The 14,564-nt window shown below is 34.8% G+C and overlaps 1 long non-coding RNA gene across 1 annotated transcript in view; it reads right to left on the bottom strand.

Annotated features, from left to right (window-relative positions):
- Nucleotides 1-14,564, bottom strand: part of LOC113250675 (uncharacterized) — a 209,700-nt gene that overhangs the window by 94,622 nt on the left and 100,514 nt on the right. The window contains exon 3 of the long non-coding RNA XR_008955985.1: nt 12,932-13,031. This is a non-coding gene — a long non-coding RNA (uncharacterized LOC113250675). The remainder of the gene's footprint in view (nt 1-12,931; nt 13,032-14,564) is intronic.

A 14,564-nucleotide genomic window follows, 5' to 3' on the forward strand; every position in this document is an offset into this window, starting at 1 on the left:
ATGAAGTTTGGTACTAAATTCCTCACCTAACCTACTAATTTTATGATGGACTTCCCATTTCCCTATATCCTAAACTTAACAGTTCACTGAAAATCCTTTTTAATTTAATTTAATTTAATTAGGTGATGTTAATCAACTTGGCATATTTTAGAATTTGCCTATCCAAATTACTAAATGTTGAAATTTCCCAGAGATTTTCCCATAAATCACCATTCTAAGATTTAAAACTTCTGCCATGGAATCTCCCGAAATATTATATACTAATATTTAGACCTTGAAAGCTTCCCTGAAGTTAAGAGAAACCATTTTCACAGCAACATTTTAGGACAATGGGCAACATGTTATGGTACCAAAAGTCTGAGCTTCAGGAGCCAGCAACCCACTCTACATCTCTCATAACCTCATCCCAAGAAACACATAAAATACCATATGATTTCACTCATATGTGGAAATAAAACACAAAACAAATGAACAACAACAACAAAAACAACATCAGAAACAGACTCATAAATACAGAGAACAAATTGGTGATTGCCAAAGGAAAGGGGATAAGGGAATGGATGAGATAGATGAAGGGGATTAAGAGGTACAAACTTCCAGTTAAAAAAATAAACAGAGGGATGCAAAGTATAACATAGGGAATATAGTCAATAATATTGTAATAACTTTGTGTGGTGATAGAGGTATGATATGTATGGTGATAACTACATTTACCATGGTGGATATTTCATAATGTATATAATTGTCAAATCACTATGTTATGTACTTGAAACTAATATAATATATAATAATATAATGATATCTGTAAACTATACTAACTATACAATTAATAAGAAAAGTGAAAGAAAAGGAAAGGAAAGGAAAGGAAAGGAAAGGGCAAGGAAGGGAAGGAAGGAAGAAAGAAAAGGAAGAAAGGAAGGAGAAATTTAGTACACAAAGCAAAAATAAAACTAATAAATTCCTATCACCGCACATTTTTAACACCTTGGCTGCAAAGGTATATGCCAGGTGCTATATAACAAGCAACCAAAAAAAAAAAAAAATCTCTCAGTGGCCTAGGGCCAATACATGATTTTTTTTTTTGAGGGAGGAGGAGGAGTCTCTTTAGTTTTGTTGTTGTTGCTTTGTTGTGCAAAATCCATTGTGTATATTTTGGGGACTCTTCAGGGCACCTCTCCTTCAAGTAGTGTCTTAGTGATCAGAATTCCTTTCACCTTGTAATGAGACCATCTTCCAGGCCCTTCCTTAGAGTGGGTCTTTCTGTCAAATCCACTGCATTTAACCAGCTCACAAGCATACAGACGCATTTGGAAATTTGAAGAGTTTTTAGAGCCCAAACCTAGAACTGACATACGTCCATTCATATTCTGTGACCAGAACTAGTCATACAATCTCACCCAGATACAAGGTGACTGGGGAAAATAATATTTCTTTATAACTAGAAAGAAAAGAAAGTAGTTTTTTGAACACATTGCAATTTTTGTGTCTTACATAGAAATGATGGGCTTAATGATTCTTGTTTTCTTATAAAAGGAAGCAGAGAAGCTTGTCAGGCAAAAGAAGCATTTCCCTATTAATATTTTTAAAGGGATAAATCAAGTGAGTGTTTACACAAGGAGCACCAATAATGGTGGTTTTCCAGAAAATACAGAGAGATTATTTATAATCTTATTTCTATTACCCTTGATATAAAGCCCAATGTATATTATTTTAAAAAAAGAATTTGTGAAGTCATTTCTGTAGAATGACACACTAATCTGCATGGTGTTCTCTAGTAATCAAAATGGCATACAGTTCAAGTCATTAACATTATTTTATGGATAGTATATACCTACTGGTAAAGCTTCAAATATCAATTTTCTAATCTAGAATTTTATTAGGAATGAGATTTTCAAGTGATTTCAATTATCCTAGCATTATTTTCTCCATATACATAATAAGAAATATTCGGTTGGTTTTGGTTATTTCATATTATTGCTTTTTAATACATTTTGTTCTCTGATAGAAAAAAAAATGCTAACACATCTAGAGTGCTTCCTTTGCCAGGTACTATAAACATTTTTCATGTGCTGTTAGGTCCTAAAATTGAAGCGAGATTGTCTAGTTCAAGAATCCACATTCTTAATGACTAGCAATGATTTTTAAAAATATTCTTTATTTAAAACAATATATAAAATTTTTTAGTAATTTATTTCTACATATAACCAAATTTTCCAAACCATTTAATCTGCCACTTTTATTACTTATACCAAGAATCCACTTTCATCCACACTGGTGGAGTAGGGAAAGGTATATATAATCCCAAAGAGTAGTAGGTAATTCAAAAATTAGGTGGCTTTAAGTTAATGAGAATTATTACTATGTTTGAAGTACAGACTCAGTCTGATTACATCAGAGATATAATTTATTTGCAGGTGACTAAAAGCAGCTCTGTGTCAACATGCAAAATATCTTAAACTGAAATTTATAAATTGTAAAATTGATTAGCTGGTGTCCAAGATTATTAGATTGCCCAAGATATAGAAGCAGTAAATGTAACTGTAATTCTAATGAAATAAAAACATGAGCACTCACTTGTTCCTAACAAATGTTTTCTCGTTAGTACTACATATAGGAAGTGTATTTATCCTCAGAGCTCCTGAATTGTAGATTGATGCCCGATACACAGAGCTGAAATACCATCATGTTGTTTCTTTTTCTAGACCTTATATCTGACCCACAGGAGTGCACCTGTGTCTGCAAGCACTGATATGAATGGTCCCAGTCAGGGCTGAATTCAAATTGCATTAATATTTCATTTTGTCTCAGTGTTTGAGAAAAGACTTGGTGTGAGCTAACTTATGAAATTTTAAGTTAAAGTATAAAGAGATGTGTTCAAATTTGAATTGTGCCCCCATCCCCCACCAGATTCATATGCTGAAGTCCTAAGCCCCAGAATCTCAAAAGGTGACCTTTTTTGGAGAGAGGATCTTTACAAAGGTAATTAAGTTATAGTGAAATTATTAGTGTGGGCTGTGACCCAATGTGGCTGGTATTATTATAAAAAGGAGGAATTTACTTACAGAGGTGGTTATATAGGGAGAATGCCATGTGAACATAATGATGATCATCTATAAGAAAGAGAGGAACAGATCCTTCCCTCATAGGCTTAAGAAGGTACCAATCCTGCCAACACCTTGATCTTGGACTTCCAGCCGCTGAAATGTGAGACAATAAATTTCTATTGTCAAGCCACCAGTTTGTGTACTTTGTTACTGCAGCACTAGCAAACTAATACAGGGCATAAAAGTACCAATTAAGTTTCCTCCCCAGCAGAGTCAACTTGTATAACATTACTTATGACCTAATCAAAGGATTTAGGGAGTCCCACCTGTCTCCACCGCCCATTTTACTAAATTCCCCGCTTCTTTCACTTTCCTCTGGCCTTTGATTTCTATGTCAGCCTTGAATTAGTTGATACCCTCTAGACACCTCCCTCTCCTAGTTATTTAAATCAATTTTTCAAAAAAAGTGGATTAATTAATTGCCATGAGTGTATCAATTACACTCAACAAGAAGCCCTTTAATAGTACCTGACAGGTAAATGATATTTTGATGAAGCTATTATGACATCGTGTCATTTTAAAGTAGCTAAAACCAAACCATTAAATTTTTATCACTGACTTTTATTTTTAGTTAATTTGTGAAACAAATATCACTCTCTCTCCTCTCCCAGCCCTAGTAGATGGGACTGAAGAGAAGCCAAAGATAGAGTAAAGTTCAGACGTTTCTGTTGGTACAATCTCTTTGATTGGAATTTTGCAGGCTGGAATTTTAACACAGCTGCTTTAACTACCTACAAGCAAACCTCTGTCAGAATCAAAACAACTGATTCCAAATGCACAAGCTGCACCTGACTATGATTCATTTATTTATCATTATACATCTGTGTTTCCCAAACAAAAGTATGTAAATTCCCAACATATGATTTACTATGCCAAGAAATGCTCAAAAACAAGACTAGACATGACACAGCTCCTTTGGGTGTCTATTTTAGTCAAATTTGAAAATAAAATAACTTTATCTGTTATTGTTTTTATATCAAGACAAACATGGATATGGCATGAAATAAAATGAAAATTGTATAAATTTTTAAAATAAAACATGACATGGGGTTACTTGGGTGGTGCAGTTGGTTAAGCGTTGGACTCTTGGTTTCTGCTCAGGTCATGATCTCTGGGTCATGGGACTGAGCCCCCCGCCCCCCAAATGGGCTCCATGGTCAGTGCAGAGTCTGCTTCAGATTCTCTCACCCTCCCCCTCTACCCTTCCCCACTTGCTCTCTCTCTCTCTCTCAAATAAATAAAATCTTGAAAAAAATGCAATAGAATACAATACAATATAACATGACATGTTGAAGAAAGAGTCTGCACCTAGTCACTCCTCTCTTATTCCTAACCATCCATGTTTCTTCTCCACTTAGTGGTCCTCCAACAGATATGTTTGAAAAGCACAGCCGCAAACAGTTCTATAGCTCTCCAACACACATGCATCTTCTTCACATTTTCCACCTACTTAGCATTTATCATTCGTATGTATAAGTGTATGTGTGTAATCTGCAATGACTTTTCCTAAATCATTTATTCTTATTTATTTGCATATATTTGAGAGTTTCAAGTTATCCCACTGAAACGTTAAAAGAAAAAAAATGAAAAGGCAACCTACAGAATGGGAGAAGATATTTGCAAATGAAAAATCTGATATAGGGTTAGTATCCAAAATACATAAAAACCTATAAAACTCTAAGAGCCAACAAAATGAATAATCTAAAACATGAGCAGAAGACATGAATAGACAGTTTTTCAAAGAAGACATCCAGATGGCCAACAGACACATGAAAAGATGTTCAACATCACTGATCATCAGGAAAATACAAATCAAAACTACAATGAGGTATCACCTTACACCTGTCAGAATGGCTAAAATCAACAACACAAGAAACAACACGTGCTGGTGAGGATGTGGAGAAAGGGGAACCCTCTTGCACTGTTGGTAGGAATGCAAAGTGGTGAGCCACTCTGGAAAATAGTATGGAGGTTCCTCAAAATTTAAAAATAGATCCAGCAATTGTACTACTAGGTGTTTACCCAAAGAATACAAAAATATTAATTCAAAGGGGTACATGTAGCCCAATGTTTACAACAGCATTATCCATAATAGCCAAACTATGGAAAGAGCTCAAATGTCCACTGACTGATGAATGGATAAAGAAGATGACAATGGAATATTACTCAGCCATGAAAAATGAAATCTTGCCATTTGCAAAAATATGGATGGAGCTGGAGAGTATTATGCTAAGTGAAATAAGTCAGAGAAAGACAAGTACCATGTGATTTCGCTCATGTAGAATTTTAAAAACAAAACAAATGAGGGGTGCCTGGGTGGCTCAGTCGGTCAAGTACCTGTCTTTGGCTCAGGTCATGATCCCAGGGTCCTGGGGATCAAGCCCACATCAGACTCCATGCTCAGCAAGGAGTCTACTTCTCTCTCTCCCTCTGACCCCTTCCCCATCTGTACTCTCTTCCTTTCTCTCAAATAAATAAAATATTTTTTTAAAAAAAATGAGCAGAGGCAAAAAAAAAAAAAAAAAAGAGAGAGAGAGAGAGAGAAGAATGCAAACCAAGAAACAGACTCAAGTACAGAGAAGAAACTGATAGTTATCACAGGGGAGGTGGGTGGGGGGATGGGTAAATTAGTTGATGGGGATTAAGATTTTATTTATTTGAGAGGAGAGAGAGCACATTTGAGAGAAACAGCACACACATGCAAGAGCAGAGGGAGAGGCAGAGGGAGAGAAACTCAAGCAGATTCCACACTGAGCTCAGAGCATGATGTGGGGCTCAGTCTCACAATCCTGAGATCATGACCTGAGTTGAAACCAAGAGTCAGACACTTAACCAACAGTGCCACCCAGGCATCCCTAGTTGATGGGGATTAAGGAGTGCACTTGCAGTGATGAGCACTGGGTGTTGTATGGAAGCGTTGAATCACTATATTGTACACCTGAAACTATTATTACCCTGTATGCTAACTAACTGGAATTTAAATAAAAACTTTAATAAGAAAAGTAAGAAAAAATACAGCAAGTGAAAATTTACAGAGTATCATTAGGCTTAAAAGGCAGATTGGAAGGGGTGCCTGGCTGGCCCAATGGGGAGAGCATGCAACTCTTGATCTTGGAGTTGTGGCTTAGAGCCCTGAGCTGGGTAGAGATTACTTAAAAATAAAATCTTTTTTTTTTTTAAGATTTATTTATTTATTTGAGAGAGAGAGAGTACAAGCAGGAGGAGCAGAGGGAGAGAGAATCTCAAGCAGACTCCTGCCGAGTTCAGAGCCCAACACGGGGCTCCATCTCACAACCCTGAGATCAGGAACTGAGCCGAAAACAAGAGCCAGACACAACCAACTGGGCCACGCAGGTGCCCCAAAAATAAAATCTTAAAAAAAAAAAAAGTAGCTTGAAAAATGGTAATAAGAACAATTTTTAATAATTTTGTGATATGATATATACATATATAGACTATGCGCAATGTTTGCTTCTGTGAATAAATGCAGATCTGAAAACAAAAAGATGTACTGCTTAAAGATAAGCCTAATGGATGTATTTTGTCATCTTTGTGCTCCTCAGAGGTTGTAATGCAGTGGTACATAAATTTGTAGCAGGCTACTCTGGCTGATAGAGATAAACTGAATTCTTTGTTTAAAAAATGTACAATTACTCTCACCATGACACTTTAAATTCCCAAGAAAACATAATTCAGAAAGTTCCCAATCTATAAATGGGTGTTCCTCCAAAATTCTGTTTGTAAGTCAAACTATATTTATTATAGAAATAATGTTAGAAGTGTGTTGAAAATTCTCTATCAGATCACTAAAACATATTTAATCCATTATGCAGTTGAAATACCACATATTTTCAATGAAATGTTGAATAAAACTAGCTTATATAATGATGATTATGCAAAAGACAAAAGCAAATCAATTAATAATTAACTTAAATCAGAGGAAAAGGTTTAGAAAGCAAATTTTAAAGAGATTCTGAAAAAGACTTGCTAAAGTCTTTGGACAAGTTGGTGATGTGTACCACCTCTTTCCCACTAGGAAAGTATAACGACATTCATAAAAATCAAAATGAAAGGGTAAGTTAGGCCATGATCCTACCAACCAGATAAACTGAATTACATTCACTTTTTTTTTTTTTTTAGGTTTTCTTTCAGTCCTTATGCATCTGACTATAGGGAGTTTAAATGATGCTAATTTTCACTTCAAAACTTATGCTTTCTCTTTCCTCCATACCAGTCCACCACTTAACATGGCCCCAACATTTTTGTGCCCTGTTTACATGAACATACTAGTTCACAAACAGCAAGAAGGAGGAAAAGGATGAGGAGGGCGGGAAAAAGGAAAATGGGAGAGAGGGATGAAGACAGAAGAAGAAAAAGATTTAGAGAGAAGGGGGCCCAGAGATACAAAAGGATGGATTGAAGAAAGGAAGAAAACTCTTCGTAGGAAGAGTTAGAAAAACAGAGAGAGATGTACAGTTAAAAGAGAAATGTGAGAAATAAATTGTCCAAGATGAAACTGAAAGATAAAGAAACAAGTATGAACTTTCTGAGGAAGAAAAAGAAAGAAGTGGTACAGAGGCCGGGTAGGGCAAATCTCCATACTGGTCATCAGAAGACTGATATCCAGAGTTAAGGCGAAGTAGCTGACCGACCTCGGGATCCTAGGGCAGGGAAAGGCCAGTGCCTCCAGACCTTCATTATGTGAGTGCGTCACACTCAGAGCATTGCCACTGCACATGTGCAAGCCCAGGACTTATTCTAAATGACTGAATCGACATTATTCTCAGAGATCTTGACTTGGTTATTAAATAATGTGTTTTGTTTCATTATTCACAATGAGAACTTACTGAAAAATGGCCTAGTGATGCTCTTATTTTTGATATAATGTATATATCTATATGAACAGATGACCTCATGATAATGGAATTTAAACAGGGGGTTGTATTGCAGAGTCCTAAGATTACTAAGTAACAAATTACTGTCTTTTAAATAATGAGAGATTGCATTGATAATCTGTCATGCATTGCACCATAATATATCATCAACAAAAATTGCATGATGAAAAATCACAATTCTAGCATTGTTGAGGGTTATCTGTACATAATTCCTAAAGAACTGCGCACCTACAAAAAAATAAATGAAAATTCTGTATTATCTGGATATAAAAGCAAATAACATAAAAATCAGTGTAATGCTTTGATAAATGTTTAATAACAAGAGTTCAGCTATTCAGATTGCCCCATATTGAGAGCAAAACATTTAAGTCCACAGCTTAAAAAAAAAAAAAAAGTTTAAGCACTACCCAGCATTTATACACTATCAGATTCTGGACACTTCCTATTTAAGGAAAATTGTAAGGGCTTTCTTAAGTTTTAGTATGTAGATTTTATTTCGTTCTAACAATACTGAGATTTTTAAAGAACCTAGACAATATATATTAAAATAAGCATTTCCTTTTCACCTAAGTAAAAGCCAAATAAATACTCTCCCCTCAGTGTTTCCTTTTGGCACATTCTCTTAAATGAAATAATCAAACTTAAAGGATCAAAGAGAATTCTTGAAAGATACTTGAAATAGATTGTCACATAACATGATAAACTTTAGTGATGCCCACCCATATGTAAGGAATTACTCCGGATACAAATAACCATATAACTACACATGATCAACTTTTTTCAGTAGAAGCTTAAAATAATACTGAGTTATAGACTTTGAAATTAATAGTTCACATCCACATCTTGATCCAACATAACTGGAATGTCCAAGTCCTTATTTTCAAGATTCATGCTGACTCAATTTAGGTTTTCAAATTTTCACAGCAAGAAACAGGTTGTTATTTTCCAAACCATTATACATTCTACAAACCATTTATAATACTACTGGTGTGATTCAAAATTTCAGAATTCAATGCCATGTTTATCCTCTGAGATATTCAGGTTGCACATAGAAACACAGAAATTCCTACAAGGTCCACATGAAAAGACAATTTCGTCCTGTCCCTATTATATAAAAAATGTTTTTAACCAATAGATGTGTGTGTGTAAATTATATATATATATATATAAATATATTTTTGACATTTATATATATATATATGGATATTATGGGATTCACATTGTAAATACATATGCGTGTGTGTGTATACGTATATATTCTTCTAGAAGAAAAAATGAGAGAATATCTTTATGACTTTGGGTAGACAAATACTACTTGGGCAAAACAAAATGAAAATAAAATTTTATCCTACTTTCATCATAATCATCAAAAATTTAAAAATCATCAAAATTAGGGGCACTTGGTGGCTCAGTCAGTTAAGCAGCTGACTCTTGATTTCAGCTCAGGTCAGGATCCCAGGGTACTGGAATGGAGCCCCATGTCAGTGAGGAGTCTGCTTAGGGATTCTCTTTCTCCCTCTCTCTCTACCCCTCCCCCTGCTTGTACTCTCTCTCTCTCTCTCTCAAATAAATAATCTCTTTAAAAAATCACCAAATTAAAAATGTCTATCAAAAGAAGCCATTAATACAAAGTGACAGTAATTAAGACTGCAGTACTGGCATAAGGAGAGATATATGTATCAATGGAATAAAACTGAGAGTCCAGACATAAACTCATACCTTTATGAGCAATTCATTTGTGATAAGGGAGCCTAGACAATTCAATGAGAAGAGAATAATCATTTCAACAAATGGTGCTGGGACAACTGGATATCCAGAAGCAAAAGAATGAAATTAGAACCGTGCATCACACTGTATACAAAAAATAACAAAATGGATCAAGGGCCTCAATTTAATAGCTAAAATTATGAAACTCTTAGAAGAAAACAGATGTAAATCTTTGTGACTTTGGATTAGGCAATGCCTTCTTTACTGTAACACTAAAACACAAGAAACAGAAGAAAAAATAGGCAAACTGAACTAAACGAAATCAAAACTAAAACTTCTGTGATTCAAAGGACACTATCGAGTAAATAAAAATACAACCTACAGAATAGGAGAAAATATTTGACAGCCATATATCTAAAAAGGGTTTAACATCCAAAATATATTAAAACCCGTATAATTCAACAACAAAAAATTATTTTTAATGGGCAAAGGATCTCATATTCCTCCAAAGAATGGCCAAAAAGCACATGAAAAAAAGCTCATTAATCATTAGGAAAATGCAAATCAAAAACACAGTGGATAATTATATATATTTTTTTAAACAGACAATAACAATTATTGGCAAAGATATGAAGAAATTCAAACCCTCATCCATTGTTAGTGGGAATGTAAAATGGTGCAGTTTGTGTGGGAAACAGTTTGACAGTTCCTCAAAAAGTTAAACGTAGAGTTACCATATGACCCAGTAATTAGGAATTATCTTAGTGCAGGCTGCTATAAAAAAAAAATACCACAGACTGAGTGGCTTATGCAACACAAATTTATTTCTCACTGTTCTGGACACTGAGAAGTCAAAGATCAAATAACTGGCAGATCCAATGTCTGGTGAGAACCCAGTTCCTGCCTTGGAGACTGTCACCTTCTTTCTGTGTCTCCGCATGGCGACGAACAGAGAAAGGAAGCAAGCTCTCTCATGTCTTATAAGGGCATGAATCCCATCATAAGGGCTCCACCCTGATGAATTAATCATCTCCTAAACCCTCCGATCTCCAAATACCATCACATTAGGGATTAGGTTTTCAACATATGAATGTCAGAGGACCATATTCAGTCAATAGTGGGAATATAGTAAAGAGAATTGAAACATATATTTATACAAAAACTTGTACATAAATGTTCAAACCACCATTATTCATAATAGCCAAAAAGTAGAAACAAACCAAATAGTCATCAATTGATGAACAGATTTTTTAAATGTGGTATATCTATATGGTGAAATACTATTCAGCCACCAATCATGCTCAGTGAAAGAAGCCACATACAAAAGGCTACAGATTTGCACCAGATTGTGCAATTGTGTATAATTCCAATTACATAAACTGTCCAGAATAGGCAAATCCATAGAGACAGAGAGTATATTAGCAGCTGCCAGGGTCTAGAGGAGGAGAGGAAAACTCGGAATGAACACTAATGGACATGGAATTTACTTGAGGAGTTATGAAAATGTTCTAAAATTACATAGGGCTGATAGTTGTACAGCTGTGAATATACTAAAAACAACTGAATTATTTACTTTAAAAAGGTAAGTTTTATGGCATTTGAATTATTTCTCAGTTAAATTATTATTAATTTGTTCTCAATTAACTATTCCTCAACTAAAAAAAAAGTAGCCATTAAGGAAATAAATAGACAAGATCCAGGCTAGGAGAAATGTTCAGAAGACATTTATCTGAAAGGACTCTTAGAATATAAAAAGAACTCCTAAAAAAATTTTTTTAAATAGGTAAACAGAATCAAAGAGATATTTCATAAAGCAAGATAAAGAAATGACCAAAAAACATACAAAAAGTTCCTTAACATCACTAGTTATCAGAGAAATTCAATTAAAACCACAATGAAAGAATGTTTCAATCTCACTTGAGACGTTAAAAATCAAAAAGCCTAAAAATACTAAAAAATGACAAGTATATGGAACTCCATTCATTGCTGGTAAGATTGTAAAATCATACAATCACTTTAGAAAACTGTTTGGCAATTTCTTATAAAATCCTAAGATGCAGAGATTTCACTCTTAGGTATTTATCCAAGAGATATAAAAACACACTTTACAAAATGACTTTACAATAATGTTTTAGCACCCCTGTTTATAATAACCAAAATTGGGAACAATGCAAATGTTCATCATCAGAAGAATAGACAGTGGTATATATTCATACGGAGGAGTACTACTGTGCAATTAAAAGGACTGAACAACTCAAACACACAACAATTTTGGATGAATTGTAAAAACATGCTGGGTCAAAGGAGTAAAACCCAAGAAAGTACACACTGTATGATTCAACTTATATGAAGTCCAAGAGCATGTAAAACTATTCTCTGCTGTTTCTGGTGTTTGGAGGAGAGTGGTAGTAGAAAAATGACTAGAAGTGTCACATGGGAGCTTTCTAGGTGATAGAAATGTTCTACATATTGATTTGGGTGGTGATTGCACAGTTTTGTACAATAGTCAAAACCTTTTGAACCTCTGCTTTAAAAATGAAATAAAAATGGAAAAGATCTATAAATAATAAATCAATTTAAAATTACTCAGGCTCTATCCAATATCAAACATTTAAATTTAGATTGAATTTATGAGCAAAGGATTGGGTTTTTTTTTTTTTTCTGGCCTACTTTTTGGTCTTGTCTTAACATTGATAACTATGCTTGTTGGATATGCATTTGCGTCTATATTTCACCAAATTCAAGAACTCATATTTAAACTAGATTAAATAACCCCATGCATGCATGCACACCACACTTAGGAAATACCTCTTTCGGCAGCATTATGCAGTGTTTTTTGACATCCTTTCTTAATTACAAGAAAACATATGTCTTCAATTACCAGTGCTATAAGCTTTCAAAATTGTGGGAGTAATCCAAACTACTTCCTTCAAAGACAAGTGACTTAAACATACTCACAGAGGAAGCATAGATTGGGATCATGATTTTTATCTCCTTTAAGAGACTAAAAGAACAGAAGGGGTTTACAATCTTGTCATTTTATGCAACTCCTGTGTTCCAATATATCAAAAACTTGATAAACTAAGGTCATGAAGGACAGCTGAAAAGGAATCAAAGTAAACAATGTACCTTGTCGCCAACAGAGTCTGCCAATATGAGATTAGAACTCTCCATCCTAGCAAGAAAATGTCTTTGGAAAGTTCCTCACAACATTTTATGACTCACAGATATTCCCAGAGGTTCCTGTTTCCATTCTGCCGTAGACAGTGTTTGAAGACGTGCAGTTCTTGTCAACTGTTGTTCTTAGGCAACTTGGCTGAAAGGTCTGTTTAAAAAATATTTGTTGGAAAGATGATATGTTTGGATGTTTTAATTTTTTTTAACCAAAATTCAGATTTTAAATCTAGTTTAACTCTTAATTCAAAATTGACTTAAAGAATAGCCTAAGAAGAATTACTATGTTAGTTACATAACATGCATTAGGAACTCAGCAATTTTCCCACTTGAAAACTCCCAAACCAGGGGGTACATATTCTTGGCATAGTCCACCTTGCATATCTTTCCAAACTGCCTCCAGATCCCTGGCTCTGTATTCAATACTTCTGGCTCTGATCTTGGCCACCCAGTTCAGTACCTCACCTTGGCTTCTGCTTTGACCAACACTGCCAAAACACCTCCCAGCCCACCAGGACTTGATTCCTGGCTATCCTCCACTTTTGTCTAATCCCAGCTCTTTCATTACATTCTAAGTATTGAATATCACTCCGGAAGTATATTTTCTCCCCATACTTATCTAGCTCTATTCCACTCTACTTGCAGATAGACCCCCAAGGCCTATTCTCTACTCTTAGCCAGTTCCCCCACTCTTCCCTTTCTCTACTCCCTAAAGTCCTGAATAATAAGCCACCTGGTTTTTAATAGTTTCCATCACCTACATATGATCTTATTTGTTTTCTTGACAATAACTATAAAGATACAGATATGAAAGAAAGTACAGTATTATAAAATATTTTAGCATTATTCCAATAAAAGTTATTCTCTCGTTTAATAGAAATGTAAATGGAAAGAGACCTGATCTCTCTTGACTCCTTAAATGACTCATCAATGCTCTACTCCCTAGACCAATCCTCCATCTCTCTCTTACTCTTGGTATTTCCCTCACACGTGCTTTCTTTGACAAAGCAGTTTCTCCCCCAGGTTCCACACCCAACTCTCCCTTGATTCTGTCATTGCTCAGACTCTCCACAGATGCAGTAACTGGATCCAGTCCAGACACATGTTTAGTTTGACTTACACAGCATTTAAAAATTTTTTCAGTTAGTTGACAATATTTAAAAATTGGAAGAATAAGCCTAAAAGTAGAGATTTCCAAAGTAAATGAAACCACGATATTGAGTAGATATTTGCACTCCCATGTTCATTGCACCATTATTTATAATAGCCAAGATATGGAAACAACCTAAGTGCCCATCAACAGATGAATGGATAAAGTAGATGTGAGATGTACACACACACACACACACACACACACACACACACACCATCAAATATTATTCAGCTGTGTGAGAAAGAAGGTAGTCCTGCCATTTGTGACAACACAGATGGACCTTGAGGACATCATACTAAGTGAAATAAACCAGACAGAAAGACAAATACTGCATGATATCACTTATATGTGAAATCTAGGAGGGGAAAAGTCAAATTCATAGAAACAGAGAGTAGAAAAGTGGTTGCCAGGTAAAACACGGTGATTATAGTTGATATACATTGCTTACACTTGTACAATTAAAATTTGCTAATAGAGTTGAACTTAAATGTTTTCACCAAAAAAGAAAAAGAAAGATAAATACATGGAGCA

This window comes from Ursus arctos, unplaced genomic scaffold (genome assembly GCF_023065955.2).
Source record: "Ursus arctos isolate Adak ecotype North America unplaced genomic scaffold, UrsArc2.0 scaffold_1, whole genome shotgun sequence".
Lineage (NCBI taxonomy): Eukaryota > Metazoa > Chordata > Mammalia > Carnivora > Ursidae > Ursus > Ursus arctos.